Genomic DNA, 16,788 nt, shown 5'->3' with positions numbered 1-16,788 from the left:
GCCAAATATTATCTTATAGCAGCATGTCGCAATACCATGTGGCTTATATATATTCCTGAGGTTCTGGAACCTCAGGAGGTAACCTGAGGTAAAAATTAGTCATGAATAACTTATGTTATGTGGAGATCCAACGTTTTGACGATCACTTTGCTCTCGTGTCATAAGGGTCTGATTTCTTGTGGTCAGTGTGATAAAAAAGTCAAATTTGCTCTTAGAGCCCTTTTGCTTTATCTTTCCCCTTAAAATGCAAACTTGACAAACTTTTAGCAAAACAACACAGAATGCATGCGGGTCACCATCGTAGGCACAGGTAAACATACTGTACCACATAAATGTCAAGATGGCAACTGTGTGTCATAATAACAGTAACGTCACATGCTCTATATAAACCATATTTTTCATCACAATTCAGTAAATTCTAGTGGTCTATTTTTTACTTTCACATATATATCAACACATTAGGCTATTTGAGATTCAAAAGGTATGGTGTTCCACCAAGTATCCAGGATCAAGGATATGTGCAGTGAAGCAGTTTTGGTGTAGATGCCAGCGATGATATTGTGGCTTCCACTTAGATCACGTGACTCACTGGCCCAAAAGTAAGAGTCACGTTTAAATCCAGTACCCTGTTCTCATAATACATCCATGTTTTCCACCTCTGATTCAAACCAGGTTTTTCTAATTGTGCACAGGTGTTGCCTGCTTTTGATGGCGTTATTGGACAAATTGGTTTCCTTCTAAAGGAAACTCGTCATGGTGTGTACCATGCAAGTATCTATGAGATGCCTTGGGCTTAACACAGCATTATTTTTTGAAGCCCTGGGTTGATTGATTTTAAACCTTATGCTACAGCCATAGCTTGATTATAGCTTTAACTATTTTGTATTTACACTGAGTTCTCCAGTCAGTGTTTGTAATACCACTGCATGGATGTATTGTTAATCATAAGGCAGCTATTGTCCTTTAAAAAATGCTGACCACAGTACTTACCAACAATATAAGTCAACTGCAGACAAATCAAGTGTGTTACATTATAGCGCTTAATATTAACTTGAGCTAGTTTTAACAGAGTTGAGGAGCAGGATAACTACACTAAGTGTATAGCTCCATTTGCATCATGATATGAACCAGAGTTTACTTTGTGTCATACTTGGACCAGACCCATCCCAAGCATTGCCATGTTTATGTTTTTTTGTTTTTCTTGTACTGACACAGTCTCTTCTGGTGGAAACTTGTAGGAGAAAACACAAGCAGTTCATGCTGACCAATTATGGAAATTACTGTCTCCTTTAAAATCAGATCCTCATAGTTCTTACAGTCATGTACGTTAATGCTGTGCCTTATATTTATAAGCAAACAATAAATAAAAGTTGTTAAACATCACCTTGTCACCTTAGTGAGATGTGGCTGAACCTCTATCTTTCTCGTCCTGCAAAATGTTGACAGAGTCCCTTTGAGGTTCCTGTTGCTACAGTCAATCAGAAAAGGATGGTGTCCTTCATCCGTTGTTCCTGTTAATGTGTGAATCAGATCCTGTTTGCCCCACATATTGCACTCAATGTTATACTTACAGTCGCTCAGTATTTTGCTTATTTGTGTGTTTTTCTTGTGGTACTTTAATAAACAGACATTTCTCTTTTGTTTCCTTCTCCCCCTTCCTCCTTTGTGTTTGTACTGTGTCTGGGAAAGCTTTGACTTTTTCATGCTGCAGTGTAGAGATGTCACAATATTGATATTAGTAACTTCAATACGATACCTTCGAAAATATCTATATTCAATACCATTTTCGATACCAGGCAGAAAACACAATCCTCTGGATACTTTGGTATACGCCGACAGTCTAAAGACATGCATGTTAGGGTATTTGGTGACTCTAAATTGCCTGTAGGTGTGAGTGTGAATGGCTGTCTCTCTGTGTACAGGTATGTCTCTCTGTGTTGGTCCTGAGATAGGCCAGCGACCTGGATCCAGCACCCCGTGATTCTAAACAGAAAATTGATGGATAAATGGTAATATGAAGAGACATTAATCAAATTTCTATACTCTTCACAAGATAGAGCTTGAAACATTGCAGAGATGGTACTGAGTAGGTAAAGCTAGTGAACTGACAACTGAGTGAAAATTAATGGCCAAAATTATTTCTACATTTGTAAAGTCACATATAAAAATCATCTCTACCTATATTTAATAATATTCTTTTATCTTTATGAAATAAAAACAAAAAAAATTGTCCGGATATTAATCACCTGGTGGAGTTTAAAATGAGTATAGAAATCACTGATCAGTCAGTATCCTTCTTTCTTCTCTCTTTTATGTGGTTCACTGGTACAGCTGGTAGAGCGAGGGGGCAGTGAGGAAGCTGTCGGAGAGCCTCTGCCATAACTGTCCCAGTTATGAATTAGTAATTATTAATATTATTATTATTATTATTATTATTATTATTGTATGACAATAGGCTTAATGGTGAGGATAACATGCAGAGAGCAGTTTATTTAGGGTATTCATAGCAGTTAGAGATTTGACAAATTCACTATTGTAAACACATATACATATACGTAATCACAGCAGGCACAGGCTACATCTTTCATGTTTATGTTTGTTTGACTGACATTTACATAAAGTACCTTTACTGACTTTTTACTCGTACACAGAGACAAAAAGTGGACACACTGCAGCATGAACAGGAACAACTTTAACTTTACATCTGCCAGTCTCACTCTGTGCGCTTTGCAAGTGCAAATAAAATGCAGAGAGGCACTTGTTATCACTTGCACTGTTGAGCCCTGTATTGGTATCAATGGGTCATCATAACAAAACCTCTGTGAACAGTGTCGAAAGAATTGCTTCTTTAAATGAATTTGCTTCATTATCACATTAACGTTAAGACCCCTATTTTTGACAGATAAAAATATCTGACCCAAGGTGTGAACTCCTTGACTGTGAGCATTTGAAGGTCGTAGGCAGTTTGATCACTGACTCCTCCAGAACAAACGTTAAAGTGTCCTTGAGCCAGTCACTGAACCCCAATTTGTTCCTAATAATTTCTTGGTTTACATAGGTTTTCTCTTTGCATCTCACACAATCCATGATCATTTTCAGTGTTCTAGATCTTTGGTCTAGAGTGCAAAAAAGACTATTTGGTTTAAACTTATATAATGATAAATACACAGATCAGATCCTTCTCTTAAATAAATTCCCACATGATTAATTACATTTAAATGGTTAAATACATAAAAAATTAAAGTATTGAAGCATTGAAGCTTGTACTTAATTAAGTTAAGTCAGGAAATGTACATTAATGCATTAAAGAAAAAAAGTTAGTACAGAAAAATGTCCCTTGGGTCTTTTACACTTTTGCTCTTTCCCACCAACATGCCTAAACCTTAAAATATATTATAATTAATTAAAAAAAAATTAGCATTTTTGCTGGTAAACAAATGAAAATTTTCTAAAAATATCTCACAATCAGTTTTCAGTTTTCAGTTTTTATAGTGGACTTTAAAAGCATGTATTTACTGTACATTTGTGCTGTAGTGTAGTGTACAGTACTGTAATGTAAAGTACATTGCTTCATAAACATGGATACATGATATGCAACAGTTACAAAAATAAAACTGTTGTTGACCAGCAAATTGTTAAACTGTGCCACACTAGTAGACGCAGATACACACGCACACACATGAAAATGTAAACGAAAACAAAACAGAGAAACTAGATGTCTTGCAGGATTTTTCTCGTTTTACAGATGTCGACCCAAGTTGCAGCTATTTTCAACCTCCTCTTTTTAGTTGACATGCATTGGACTTGACTTCTTTTCCACATTCAGGAAAACATGGAAAGAGAACCTCATCTGCCTCGTCTAGTCCATCAGACGTGGAGAGAGAGGAAATGTTTGAAAGCACAGGAAACACCACTAAAAACTATTTCCATCGTTAGTTCCCACTTCACCATCTCCAACGTCACTCACCGCCCTCCCCATGCACACACTAAAACATTTATACAGCCGTGCCTGTCTGCTGATGGCTCTGCCTGTGAATTATTTACCAGTGGAAATGTAGGAACAATCTAACTGAAGAGAAGGGACTTCGACTGGAGATGAAACTTTTCAGTTGATGTGGTCAGATTTGGTTGCCATTGTCGTTTTTCTGTTCTCAGAGCTCTCTGTCTGCAGCTGTCTGCAATTACCACAGCGCTAATGACTTCTCCACTGTGAGTTACATATCGGAGTACTATCCTCATATTTGTAGTTTCACTAAGTATGCGTCTGCTTCATTGGCTGCATCACCCGCACAGTTTGCAGCAGTACGAGACAACATCTGGCCAATTAACACTGGTGTGCTTTAAAGAATGAGGTAGGAGTTGTGTTGATTTATTTGAAGTTAAAAGAATAAGACTATGAGAAAGATTTCAAATAAATCCTCTTCTTGTGAAGAAATTCAAAACAGATTTGTGTGATCTAATGTGTGTGTGTGTGTGTGTGTGTGTGTACACCAATAGTATGCAATAAAATGTCCATCCATCGATTATCTTAACCATTTGTTCTATTCAGGGTTGCCGGGGTGCTGCAGCTGATCCCAGCTGTTACTAGCTGTGAGGCGGTGTACACGCTGGACAGATCCCTGGCCTATTACAGGCCCAAAACAGAGACAGACAACAAATCACACTTCACATACACACCTATAGGCAATTTAGAGTCACTAAGCTGCATAAACTCCACACAGAAACAGCTGGCAGGTGGATTTGAACTGCTGACCTTCAAGCTGTGACTCAAAATTCTGTAAATACTGTACATACATAAACCATAACAGATATTTTTTTCTTGCTAATCTTTCAGTGACTCATGCAGGTCATATTACTACAACAGCTATTTTTATACAGCTATACATTTTTAATCATACATTTAATGGAAATTACAGATATGAAGAAAAAGGCCTAAAAATGACAGAAAGGTTCACTTGCTTGGTTATGGTTTAGACGCTTTCTTAGAAGCCCAAAAAATAAAAACACAGAACTAGCTTAGCTTTTACAAAAAAAATCTCAGAGTTTAATCTCATGCTTTGGGCAGACATATTTAATGCAGCTGACATAAAGGTGGAATGCAGCATAGATACAGGGGGTTGGTTATGCCTTTTTGTGGCCCCTTCTATATAATATTTGCACTTGTCGTTTGTGTATATTTCAGCTGCCAGTGCTCCCGTTGCTAACAAACACACAAGCAAACCTATTTGACAAGAAATCACACTTTTTAACCAAACCCAAGGTACTTACAGAACATTCCAGATTAATAAAAAACTGATTGCACACGTTGCAGGATAAATATTGGCTGGGGACATGGCTGTTATGTGCCTGATGATGAGATTCACTTCACATAGCAATAATATAAAAATAAATAAATCTCACTGACATTGTATTGCATGTGTACACACTCCTACAGTTACACACACATGCAGCGCTGCCTCCTTTGAAGTGCTGCATCACTAGGCTGTAATGGAATTCTATAGCTGACTGCTGACTGGAGGCTTTGGAGAGGGATGGATGGAAAAATGGATGGATGGATAGAGAAATGAAGAAGAGGTATGTGGAAAAGTTGAGAAAAATGTATTTTAGTAAAAAAGGTGGACCATAAATGTGTTCATGCATTTGAAGAATTGCGCTCTGCTTTCACATGTATGTCTCTTTGTGTGTGTGAAACACTATACTAAAGAGGGGAGTGGAGCGCCATCTTTTCCTCTTAGAACCAGGACCTTCCACGTGAGTTGAATTTTCTCTTCTTCCTCAGACCAATCGATGGATCGACGAAAAAGGCCACACTTCCCTCCTGGACGTACCAAACTACAAATTGTTAATTTTTTTTAAAAAGATTTCTTGCTCAGTATTAGAACAAAATCTTTACCTGATGTTTACAATGACTTAAAAAAGACAGACAGAAACAACTTTAGCCAGCAATTACTGTATAATGCATATGATTGTACAAACTTACTTAACGCAAATGTAGGATAACCAAACTAATAGACCAAGTTTTGGGATCAAGAGGTGATAAAATTAACAAAACATTTTGTGAGAGCATTTTTGAGGGTCCTATTAGTGTAATATTAACCATACCCACATTACAACTGTTTCCATACTACTGTATTTGTTTTATAAATGCTCCAAATGTCTGAATGTGAGTCCAGCTTTTGTAGAGTGAATCAATGGTCCCCCCTATAATCAGTGTCTACACGGCAGACATTGAAGCCTTCTATAAGCTCTATAATGTTTTTAATGGACAATCTAAATTAGGCAATGGAGTCTATAATGTCTAGGAAAAAAGAAGATTGTTGGCTGCTGCTTTTTGAATAGGATTAAGTTGAAGCTAGCCTCAGTGACTTTGAACTTTTAGATACTTCCCTACTGGCTTTAGCTGCAGTAATTGTTGCTTGGTGTCAATATTCCTCGATTGATGCCATTAATATTATGTGTGACACACCAAGGTACAAAGGTTCATTTTCATCTAATGCCTGTTTAAAAAACCTCCCCTTGCACACTACTTGAAAGAGGCCCCCCAGGGGGAGGATGTAAGTGTGTGCAACACATCCCACCTTTCTCCCCTTCCTGCTTGTCAACCTATGTTTTGGCAGGGGACAAGAGGGTACTGTAAATTACCTTTTGATTCATCCCCTTTAATTATGCAAATAGACTTCATTATCAGCAGAGACTCTAAAGTGTGTGTAATGTATTCATTAGTCTGCGGGTAGAGCTGTGAGTGTTCATTGAGGAGTGCTCAAGTGTGTACGATTTCGCAAGCTCCCTCTTTTATATGGGCAAGTGTACAATATATTCAACAACAGTACAGTATCTACTTTGTTGTTTAGAATTGACTCTTAAAGCCATTATAAAACTGAAAGTTGACAAATCTTAATTGATTATGTTGATCAGGTGTGATCACAAAGCCAAACTAGATTCTTCATATTTGGTTGAATCATCGAAAAGAGGCGTGTCTTTGTTGACACAAAGCACAAGTATGAAGTATGGCTTCCACAGTCACCTCTCATTCAGTCAGGAGAAGGAGGGAAAAAAAAGAAATGCCCATATTTTTACATATTTTTACAGTTTTAAAGAAAGTGCTCATAAATTATTCACATTGCTTTACTGATTGAGCAACATATTCATTGTTAGACTAAGTTTATTTTCCTTAACTGGGAATAAAGATCTGGTTTTGATATAGTTCATTTAAAAAGCAAATAACTCCGTGTATTTATATAGCACTTTTCAAGAGGAGACATTGCATATTGCTTAACAATGAAAAAAGAAAATACAAAGTAAAGTCATGCACACAGGTAAAAATTATAAGCAACAGAAAGGAAGGGGGAGTATGGCTGTGCAGAGAGCCGCAATGTACAAAGTGCCTTTACTGTTACTAAAGAGGTCAGGACTATTGAACCTTTCTTCATCTTGTTTTATATTTGAACAGTCTCCACCAGCATCAGTCTCCACATGGTACTGTACCTTTGTGGCCGCTACTGCATTTTAGAGGATGCACACGTTGGATTCATTGTAACCTATGACATAGTTACAGTGGATATGTACATATAAGCTGTTCTGCTTTGCCATGACCATCTGTTTGTGTTTGTCTGCATCCTTACATTTCACTGCAGAGAGCTTGTGTGTGCTCAGCAACAAACACAGACCCATTCTTTGGTTGAACTTATGTTTAGAACTGAAACTCTCTGGAGTTTTGGTTTCAGCACAAACCGTGTGTGACTGTAATTATGCAAAATAGGTCATTAACTTAATAAACTGTGTCTGTAAACAACAGCACAAAGACACTATTTCCTTGGTTTCTCTCTTTCTTCTTTCTCTCCCTATTCACCCTTTCTATCTCTCTATAAGTTATTTCCCTTTATCCTGCTCCAAATTTAACACAGGGGTCTTTCAGTCTCGGTGCTGAGCATCCGAGTTTGAGAGAAGCGTCTGAAGTCAAGAGAAGAAAACATTCACACTATTTCAATAGCTGAATCAACAGCTGATGGTGCAGCAAAGAAGCTGAATGAGTTTAATGAGTAGACTGTGGCAGTGTGACCCAAATCTAGTGTTTTCAGTGTCCCAAATCTGCCTGCAAAATCCAAACTGACAGTAACAATCGTAAGCAACAAGTATCATTAATTACAGAGGCGACACTCGCAGTCTCCATTCGCAAAACCAACTCTATCTCCCCCTGTGCCTGCTGTGATTGTGTATGTGATACTGTATCTCTCTCAGTTGTTGTCCCTGTCTATGCATGATCTCCTCCACTCCTTCTCATCCTGCTATCTCTTCCATGTTTAGTAATGCTCTTACTCTCCGACTTGGCATCATCTCCACACATTCTCAGTGCTTCACACTAAATGTCAACAACTAAATATTCATAACAACTCTGACAGCCCTCCCCTCTGTCTCTCTAAATCTCCTCCCAGACAAAGGATTTGCTGTGTGTCTCTCTCCCTCCACAGACTGATTATCAGCAGATTTGAATATTACCAATTACCAATATTAGAATACTATTTTTCTGCAATATTCTGTTTCTACACCCTCCCAGCAATTCAAAGAGACCAGAAACCTTGATCTTTGTTTAGCAAATTTCAAGTCACACCAAAGGTTTTTGTTATTGGTGTCACTTCTGAGTTTCACATTGTAAAACTACTGTATTGCGTTACATTCTTACTGTACATTTTGACACACACAAGTACCAGTGCTATTTGAGGAGGATACAGAAAAGACGAAACAACAAATGGAAGGAAATTAGTTTTATTGTAAGTAGTATGTGGGGGGAGATGAAGGGGTAAGCAGCAGGGAACACTGGATACGGGACATGATGAGGAATTCTGAGGAGGAAAGGACAGGTGAATAGGGTGAAAACACACAAACTAACAAATAAATAGGAGACAGTACCTAGTAGTCCAACATAAAAACATCCACATGATACTCGCGCAAAATCCTGGCGACAGGTCAGTGGGATTCAAACAGCAGATAGATCAACCAGAGGTTTTAGGCCAGATAATAACCAAGAGTCCAGGCATGGCTCGGGATAAAAAAGACAGACAGGCAAAACAAAACTTGGAGGAGAAAACTCACGTAGGTGGTTAAACACATCAGGACTAACAAACACAGCGCCTCACGGAAGTAAAACCGGAAGACAATCTGGCAGGGAAAGGCAGGTGAGAGGAGCTTGTAACAAGAGCGGCACAGGTGAGGCGAGTTGCCGCTAATAAGGTAGAGTGTGAGACCAGAGCGGAGAGGAGAGAGAGGGAAGGTTACAAGGGAAACACAGATCAGCATCGGTACCGTGACAACAAGACATTGTGTCTACAGGCAAAATGCAGAACTGAAACTACAAATCTTCTTTTCCCACCTAGAGTTGGCAGCATGACGAGTAAGCCTCGTTCATGAAACCAACCTAAGCATTACAGTAAATATAGGAAATCTGGGTGAACAAACTATCATAAATATCTTCATCATATATTGTTATGGAACATGCTTCTTGTGTTATTTTAGGACAGTTTAATTTTTTTCTTGGTAAATGACGGTGCACCTTCCTTCTCAGTTAATGTTTATTAATAAGTGTGTGTCTCCACCCCAGATGCTGATAGCCAAAGCAGGCTCACCTGGGAAGCAAAGTCACCTGGAGTGATAAATGGCGGTGAAGAAGGAGCTGCGTCTCTCTTTTCCTCTCATACCACCGGCACAGATTATGTTTTTGTGTTGCAGCATTTTGATGATGTGTTATTGGGTTTCCCCTGTGTTTTGTTTCTTTTGGCTGGGGCTCTCATTTACCCTTGTTTGTCTTTCTGTTATTAAAATAGTTTGAACTTTATCAGTGTTGAAGTATTTTCATCTGTTACATGTTCCTCTCAGCCATGGCGACCGTATAATGCCAAATTTAAAAAACATATGCCTTAAAAATATATAAGTATAAGCTGGAAAATGCAGATTATATAGTAAAGTTTAGTTCATTCATTGTCTACATGATATTTAAATTATATCTATCCATCACGTAGGATTCTTTAAATTGTTTTTAACAGATGGAAGTGAAATTTATTCCAAATGCAGGAAATCTTCTAAATAACAAGTGGGTGAGAGTGGTGGATGTGTAGTAAAAGTACCAAAACCTAAAAAAAATATGTATATTAAATATAATCAGAAAAATATATAAAATCAGAAAATGCAGAAAAATCACTGTGGTTGTTATACAACCTTATTTCACAGTGACATACTGAAGTAGAGGGTTTGCCAGTCATCTGCTGTAGTAGAACACAGATGACAGTTACCTGTCTCTGGGAAATGCCTCTTGTGGCCTCTCTAGGCCACAATAAACAAAACATGTGGGTTGCTTTTGTGAGGTTATGTTTCGTCTCTGTGGACAGAGTTTCAACAGCCTGCTAGTGAGTCTAGATGACACAGATATATAAATACCACAAGGCAGACAAGCACACACACATTATGCAGCAAGCATAAAAGAGAGGTTGCCTTATCCGTGTGAGTCATCAGTGATACCTTAATCACCGTGACTCATATTTAACGCTCATTCGGGAGCGACTGGCAGAGAGGAGAAGGCGCAGCATACACCTTCTTTCATACATCTGTTGACATGAATGACACAGTCAAAGTTGGGGTTATTTGCCTTTGTGTGAGTGTGCAGATATCACAAAGTGTGTCTGAGAAAAGTGACAGGTTGAGACCACCGTGTCATGAACCCCCCCGGGCCTGTGCTGCTTATCAGTCTCACACACAAATCCACACACACACACACACACACACACATTCTAGTACAGCTGTATTATATGTCAAGTTGATCTGTTGAGTTCATTTATACCCTTCTCAGATCTGCCCCTTTTTTCAAGTTTCATGACAGAACCCATATTATTTTAGGGTTTTACTTCACGGTATAATCACAGGAAAATCCCATCTCTACTCTTCCCTCTCTCTTTCCTGACCACCCTTTCATGACTAAGTATCAGGATCAGACAAAAGAAAGGTTATAGTTGTACACCTGCATGCAAACTGGATGGTGCCTTGCATGGTATTGAAAGTAGATTTGTTTCACCAATGATGTCTTTATTTGCAGTGTATATAATAGCTTGGGGACAGAAAAGCACTTTCTGGTTCTGTTTATTAGCACAGGTGAAATGGTTGTTGACTGTAAAGGGGTTAAGGTGCAGATGCAGTATCATATTTTTTCAGTTAGTAGTACACAGTACACAGAATTGTATACTCACAAAAGAAAATTGCTTTATGTCATAATTTCTTTCTTTGAAAAACAGCATAGAAACTTTAGAGTTAACCACAACACACTGGACCATATTTACTCTACCATATTTACTTGCATGCAGAGTGAACATATTATTCAAAACTAAAATTATACCTAAAAATAAGTCTTTGCCACCTCCTTAAAGGAAAATATTAGAACATTCAGGATCTTACTTGAAATACAGTTGTGCCACCCATTTTTACTTTGTAACGATATGAGTGTCTATATGCTTTGTGTTAGAGGCCAATACAGTATGTTGTAATGTCCTCAAAACACACTGAACCCAAATTGCTTCCAATAGTCAGACCATCGCCTTTTAGTGAACTTGCTGCCATTTGACAGTCTAGTTTGTAAGCAGCTCATTGAGAATAATGGTGTAAAGCTCTTTGGATAAAATAACTATTTAATGCAGAAGATTTAGTCCCATTTATAGTATATAAGACAGCTGTATTTGTATGTTAGCCTCTATTCATCAATCAAAAACACTTAGAAGACATTGTATATATTTGTCAGTTGTAACAATGAAATACTGCCTCTTTTTTTACTTTGAAAATCAACAAAATCAACCAGGCATCTTGATCCATCTTCTTTTACTTACATTTAAATGGACAATGTGGCGTATCAAGAAATAATGACATTAAACAAAGCTGCTCACAGTAGGCCCTGTTCTTTTGAGGTACTCACACTTGGTGCTTTGTTTGCAAATAATTTTTTTAATTCCACATTTTCTTATGCCTTTTTACCAATAATGTGTAGCCAAGGTCAGTGATGATAGCTGGCATGGAGCTAAGTAAACTTACTGTTAGTGTTAAATGAACTACCTAAAAACTACTTAAGTAAAAAGACTGTATACAGTACACAAACTAATTTACTGTAGTAAAAGTTAAAGTACCACACTGACATTTATACTTAAGTAAAAGTAAAAGTACATGATTTACAATTTACCTATTAAAGTATTAAATAAAAGTATAAAAAAATAAAAGTACTTTTTTTTTTACTTAAAACAAAACAATGACTGATTTATTTTTTTTGATTAAACTGTAAAAACAATCATCCATTCAAACTACTGAATTGTTGAAAAACTGACTATTCTGGTTGCTAAAGTTCTATAAAGCACACCACCTGAAGTAGGCAGCTGTAGTAAAACAAAGTTTCAGTAGTATATTATTTCTCAAGTTTAGTTTTGGTCAGTACTAAACTAGGAACATTTTGTTAGTATTTGTGGTTAAATTTACACTTCGAAAAATATGGTTTTGGATTTTGTGATGAAACATCTCTGTTGTAACTTCTCTAGCATCACTTTTGGGATTTGCATTACTGGTTATACACTGAGGAACTGAGAAATTAACATGTTTCCTGTCTGTGTTGATTAGTTTAATAAAGTGATTGCTGTCACTCTACTGATTTTTTAATTAAACAAATACAACATGCTGTATTGCAAAATGTGCAAAGCAACATCATTGTAACATGTAACACAACTTTGATTAAACATGTAGTGGAGAAGAAAGTACAGATATTTGCTTTACCAAGTACTGGAGTAAAAGTCAAAGTAGCCACCATCAAATCTGCTTAAGTCGAACTGTGAGTACATGCTTTGTTCAGTTTTTAGTTGTGTTGGAGAAAAAACTATCAAAGGCAATGGGGCATTATATCTTTGCAGTTTGAGAAACACTATGATTTTTGTCGAGCACAGCCGTTCATTTGACCCAACTCTGTCAACAGGCCCTGTGCTGGATACTGCGTAGTGTTTAATGTGTGTGTATGTTTGTCTGTGTGCCAGCTGTGGCCTTTCTGTGTTGAGTGCACATGTTCTGTTTTTGCTTGTGTTTCCTCCCACAGTCCAAAAGACATGCAATTAATTCATTTGATTACTTAGTCTGCTGGAAGTGTGAATATGAGCATTATTGGTGGTCTGTCTCCTTGTGTCAACCTTGCAATAGATTGACAATGTGTTTGTGCCTTCCATCCAGTGACAGCTGGGATTGGCTCCATTGGTATTAATATTCATTTTTGTCTTGTCACTGTGTCACATTAAACGGTTGATTTACTAAATGACGTGCTTGTCTTTTTAAATTGCCTCTAACTGATGCAATTTTTTCAATAAATATTAATAGTAGAGTAATAAAAAGTTAAATAGCAACATAGGTGTTGTTTATAGTATAATTTTAATTTTCTGAATGTTTGTTTGTGCCACCTAGTGAAACAGACCCACAGTAACATGGTAGAGTGTTCCAGGAAAATCCCCTTTACCGCATCCCCTGACAATGCCTCCCTGTTTATAAACAGCCACTGAAGAGAAAGTGTTGCGTGTTTGTCACTTGCACTCGTGGTTGAACAAAGGAGGGTCAGCAATATCCACCCATGCCGCTAACAACCATAAAAATAGTTGAACTGGGTTTATTAAGCAAAAACCAAACAAAAAAGAAATTAAAAAAAAATCAAACCAAACCTTATTTTAACTGTTTAAACTTACTCAGTACAGTATGATCCCCGTTAAGCGGTGAAATTATTTAAGATTAGCAACGACAAGGACGATTAAACATAAATAATATTTATTCAGTCATGTTTATTAGTTAACGTCATAACTAGAACAGCCCCTGCTGCTTTCAAATAAATGAATAATGTATGTTTATTATATTAAATAACATGACATCCTGTAAAATGCATGTCATTGTCACTGTGACACAGAAATCTTCAGCAACTACCTATGCACTTAAATCTTAAAAAAAAATAAAAAATCCTATGTGTTGGCTTGCACTTGCAGCTCAAGAAACAGAAATACTTCTTCCCATAGCATTTTGCTTTAATATTTTCCCCTTGACTTAGATTTTTGCTTGGCTTGTTCCTCACTTGTAAGTTGCTTTGGATAAAAGCGTCTGCCAAATGACTAAATGTAAATGTAAATATAATGCAATGGATTTGCCCTGCGTGTGTTATAGCAGAGGCCATTTCATCTGAAGTAAAAAACAAACCTGCTAACATTATTTTGTTTGCCCTGTCATTATGTTACATTACGTGGGACACCTGCACCCTATACAGAAGAGATGGTGTGGTTAGATTGTTGTAATCCTTTCTGTTTAAATATAATTATGAAGCAGAACTTTAAATCTTATATTGTGACTAACTGCTATTACTGTTCTTTTATCATCATTGTTCAACATACGGTGACACAGGTGCCTATTGTTTGAATAATACCACTTTAGTGTTGGTCAATGAGTGTGTCAGCTACTTAGTCTGCTGAAGGCGCTGTTGGAAAATCAATCTCATCAGCAAATGGAATTGAAAATATACAGATCCTAAATCAAGATGACACCTCCAGACTAGCCTGAAATAATAAAGTGTGTTTCCAGAGTTTATACTCGGCATCCCGAGACAAAGAGGAATCCACCAAACGAATACCAAATTTCTTATGAGCACAGAAATAAGAATAACCCAGCTTTTATGAAGATTTATGGTGAAGCTGGAATGGTACTTACTTACTAACTGGGTTTGATCCATTTCTTTAAAATAGATTAAAACTGTGAGAAATTATAACTTACACCCCAAATCTTAACTGTATGACATGTTTCTACACTAAATCTAAATCAGAGATGTACAGTAGGAGGCACGGTTTTAAAGGAGGTGACTGAAACACTGGAGCCAGAGTCCTGTCCTACTCATAGAGGTATTAGGGTGAAGAGCCAAACTGTGATACAGTGTTTGGAGTAACAGCAGGGAGAGTTCCCACTAAAACGGAACGTGCTACTAAAATGAAGTGGGTCAGCTATGTTTACTCAGAACTAGTTTCAAAAGCTTTAAAAAGTGTTCCCTTTGGTAACTTCCCCAAACAGCGCTTTGTGTGTGTATGTGTGCACTTTGCGTGTCTACCTGAATGAGCACAAATTTAGAAAGCAAACACTATGCTAAAAAGCAGGTCCTGGACATTAAAATGTCCTATATACTGAACAACATAGACTATGCCAGATTATATCGGGTAGTGAAAATCCGTATACACTTTGTACCTAATTCAGTGGTAATAGGTTCACTATTATCACAATTATGATTTTCCTAAATGTAGAATTTGCCACACGTCTGTTTTATTAGATTGTATTAAACTGTTCCAGAACTGGATTTTAGTTACTTTTGTGTCATTCAACTCTGCGTGTCATTTCCCTCTAATCATCGACCTAGTGGTGATGTGTCAGCATTGACCGCCATTTGGCCAGTTGTAACATCTGCTCTGGCATCTGCTGTTAGCAGCGACCACTTCATGACCGGTGCTAACCAGAGAACACACTGACTAATCTCAGCAGCGTCTGGATATTTACAACATAGTCACAGATGATGAGATTATTGCTTAGCAGGGATGTTAAAGATCAGTACTGCCGGTCATATTTGAGGTCTTCACCTGATACCTTGGCCCAGCACAACTGTTGAATGTTTTGTGTAACTACGTGAGAGTGGGTTAGTGTAAGGGTTTGCTGGATAATTTTTAACAAGCCTTACGATCTGACTCATGATTTAATTCATGCACAGCTTGAGAAACACATTGTGGGTAGTTAACAAGAATACTCAAAATCGAGCCTTTCATATTCTGAACCATTTTTACAATTTTTTTTCTGTCTGTAATTAAAGCAGTCATTCCTCCCTATTTATGTGTGTGTGTGTGTGTATATGTGTGTGTGTGTGTGTGTGTGTGTGTGTGTGTGTGTGTGTGTGTGTGTGTGTGTGTGAGTGAAAGAGAGAGAGAGAGAGAGAGAGAGAGAGAGAAAGCGACAGACAGAGAGAATCCGTATGTGGCTTTATTCTCTGTAATCTTTTAATGACATGCACTAACGACGCGATGAGGCTTAGAAAGAGCCTGGGCCATAAAACACACACCACACACACACACACACAAAAAAACTGTCTGGGGCTCAGTGGAAGGCTGTGGCCCCTGAGGAGATTAGCCAAATCATAAAAGCATTTTAGAGAAAGGCAGCTTTAACATGACACAACACAGATAGTAATGTGTGTCACGGAGTAGGCGATAGATGTCCGCAGCCTCAAAACCCAACATTTTGTTTGCAGCTTTGGCAGTCTGAGAGCTCTTTCATCTCCACATCATCAGGTTTACAACATAGGCATACTGCCACTTACAATCAACATCTATCACAGGCAGTTGCATGCTTACAGTGGAGTACACCTCCTCTTAGGATTTCAGTTTTCTATAGCATACTGTTCTATGTCAATGAATATGATGTCTGTATTTAAAGATACATCAATCTCATTTTACTGTAACATGACAGCACTCAGCTCTCCTGGGTTGTGACTTAGTAGAATTCTTCATCCAGTTGTCATATGTGATAGATTTTGATGGACAGTAGGAATGTTTGTTGGAGAATTGAAGGCCAGCTAAGTTGCCCTGATGGGAGAACAGATGGTACATTACACAGTGTATTTGACTCAGAACTTCATAGCATTCATTGCCATCTATTGTACTTTCAGTACAATCGAGGCATTTACATCAGGTTTCTGTCCGTTTGAAGTGAATGTGCAGAAATTAG

This window comes from Channa argus, chromosome 13 (genome assembly GCF_033026475.1).
Source record: "Channa argus isolate prfri chromosome 13, Channa argus male v1.0, whole genome shotgun sequence".
Taxonomy (NCBI): Eukaryota; Metazoa; Chordata; class Actinopteri; order Anabantiformes; family Channidae; genus Channa; species Channa argus.
Note: the sequence above shows the minus strand (reverse complement) of the source record.